Source organism: Colius striatus, chromosome 28 (genome assembly GCF_028858725.1).
Source record: "Colius striatus isolate bColStr4 chromosome 28, bColStr4.1.hap1, whole genome shotgun sequence".
In the NCBI taxonomy this organism is placed as follows: domain Eukaryota; kingdom Metazoa; phylum Chordata; class Aves; order Coliiformes; family Coliidae; genus Colius; species Colius striatus.
In genome coordinates, this window is record NC_084786.1 from 1,794,985 (window position 1) to 1,797,484 (window position 2,500).

Below are 2,500 nucleotides of genomic sequence, written 5' to 3' on the forward strand. Positions count from 1 at the left end.
TCGCCGAGGCGGGTACGGAGACGGCAGGGTTTCCCCCCGCGCCCTCCCCTCTCCTCCTCCCTCTTCCGAGGCAGGAGGTTTGTGGGGGGGCCGGAGGCGCTCGGCCGTGACCGATGCCGCCTGTTGGCGCGCGAGGTTCTCTTGCCGGGTCGCGTCCCGCGCGAGCGGGCGGCCCGAGCCACGGCCCTCATCCCGGGCGCAGCGCCGGGCTCACTGAGGGAAACCCCCGGGCCCCGGGAAAGAGGCCGTGGTGATGGCGGTGGATGTCGGGCGCGCCCCCGCGGGCGGACGCTCCCCCCGATGGTGGCAGCGGGAGGAGGCACCCCTGCGGGGCCCTTCAGGTCGTTTCCCTCACCCCAGGGCCAGGTACCTAGCGTCCGCGTTTCCGCGGCCTTTCCTCGGTCGCGGAGCCGGGCGGAGGTTTAAAGACTCGGGCGGCTCGATGCGTCCCGCAGGGGTCGGGACGGGCGGGGCCAACGACGGTGGCGTTTCGGTAAGGGGCGGGAGTCTCTCCCGTGTAGGCCCTTGTCTCGGCCGCCACCGCCGCCTGCCCGCGCTCGTCCCCGCGGGACGGTCGTGCCGGGGAGGGGTCCTCCTGCCCCCCCCTTTCCGCGGTCCGGTCTCGGCGCAGCGAGACCGCGGTGCGGTCGGCCGTGCCCGGCCTGCCTTCCTCTCGAAGCGGGCGTCCCCGGCTTGGAGCGCGGGCTCCTCTGCCGCGGGGTTGGCGAGTCCCCGTCGCTCCCCCTCGCCGCTGAGGCGGGGGGGAAAGGGGTTCGCCGGGAACGGCGCCTCGGGGTGCCGCGCTGCGCTCCGTTCTTGCTTCCCCGCCTCGGCGAGCGCTCTCGGTTGGTTTCCTTCCGCCAGCTGGCGTCCAGGGCGCGGTGCCCTCGGGCCCGGCGGTGGCGGCGCGACGCGCTCGGCCTGCCGATCCTTCGGCCGGTCGCTCGTCGCCGGCGGCGGCCGTCCCGGCCCCGGTGTCCCCCGTTCGTCACTTCCACGCCGCCTGTCCCTGCCGTTTCCGGGTGAAGCGGCCGCGTGCAGTCGGAGGCATTCCCCGTCCCGGTCTCCGTGCGGAAGTGCGGGGGGCGGGCGGCTGCCCTCCGTCTGAGCGCGCGTCCGTCTTTCTCCCGGAGAAGAGAGAGGAGAGGGCCGAGGCGAGAAGCGTCGACGGCGGTGGCCGGGGACAGGTGCGTGCCGTTCCGTCCCGGCGGCGGGCCTCCGTGCGAGGAGGCGGCCGTGCGGTCGGGCGCGCCGCCGTTTCGGGCTCCGGGGGCTCGCCACCTTGTGGCGTTGGCGCGGCGGCGGAGCCGCCGGCGCGTGTCGGCGAGCCACGGTGGAGGGAAGAGCCTGGCTGTCGTTAGCGCGGTGCCGCGGGGGCGGCCGTTTTTTCCCGGTCGAGGTTGGGCAAAGTCGGGCAGGGTCGGACGTTGCCGCCGCCTCCGCGTGGAGGCCGGGCCGAGCCCGGGCGCCTGGGCCGCCTCCGAAGGGATCTCCCGAGGTGTGCTTCTCCCCCCCAGGTCCTGGGGGGGGTCGGTCGGGAGCGCGGGCTCCCCGCCCTCGCCCTTCGGAGTTTTCTCGCTCCTTTTTTTCCTTCTCCGCTTGTGTTCGTACGGTCACGCGAGGCGTGGCCTCTCCGCTGCGGCCTTGGCTGGGCTGGCGCGAGCCAGCGAGCGGGGCCGCGGGCGGTGAGGCCCATCCTCAAAAGGGGGCCGCTCCGTGTGAGCGGTCCCCGGCTCCCCCGCGCGCGTGGGGCGGTGCCGAAAGCCAGACAACTCTTAGCGGTGGATCACTCGGCTCGTGCGTCGATGAAGAACGCAGCTAGCTGCGAGAATTAATGTGAATTGCAGGACACATTGATCATCGACACTTCGAACGCACTTGCGGCCCCGGGTTCCTCCCGGGGCTACGCCTGTCTGAGCGTCGCTTGACGATCAATCGCCGGCTGAGCCGCCGCCCCTGGCAAGCAGCGAGGGGCAGCGGTGGCAGCGGCGCGGCTGGGGTTGCCTCGCAGGTCCCCGTCGGCGGGCCTTCGTCCCCCTAAATCGAGACTCGGGGAGCGCTCCGAAGCTCCCCGCTCCCGGAGCGCCTGCTGGACGGAGTTCGTCCCGCCGGGGCCGCCAGGGTGTCGTTCGGGCCGGTCGGGCCCGGCGCGGCGGTGGGGAGAGAGAGAAGGTGTTCGGGGGGCGAGGCGCGGGCCTCGCCCCCGGCCTCCCGCGCGGGCGGCTGTCTGCGGGTGGGTACCGCGGCGGTACCGTGCCGTGCTGCCGCGCGCGCGTGCGTGCGCCGGGGACGCGGTAACGGGTGTGGCGGGGATGGGGCGGCGTGCGCGCCTGCCCCCACCCTTCGCTTTTTCCCGTCGCGCCCGTCTCTCCTCCTTGTCTCTCCTCCCCGCTTCGGCCGCCGCGCCGCGGGTGGGCGGCCGCGGATCGTAGCGTCCGCGGTGTCTGCCGCCCGTCGCCGCCCGTCCGTCCGTCGTCCCTTGGCCGGTCGTTCCCGAGCC

General features: G+C 74.6%; 1 non-coding gene across 1 annotated transcript; it reads left to right on the forward strand.

Moving 5' to 3' along the window:
• The first annotated feature begins 1,770 nt into the window (after nt 1-1,770).
• On the forward strand, nt 1,771-1,923 carry LOC133628112 (5.8S ribosomal RNA). Its single transcript, XR_009820547.1, has one exon. It is a non-coding gene; the product is annotated as a 5.8S ribosomal RNA (ribosomal RNA).
• The last annotated feature ends 577 nt before the right edge of the window (nt 1,924-2,500 follow it).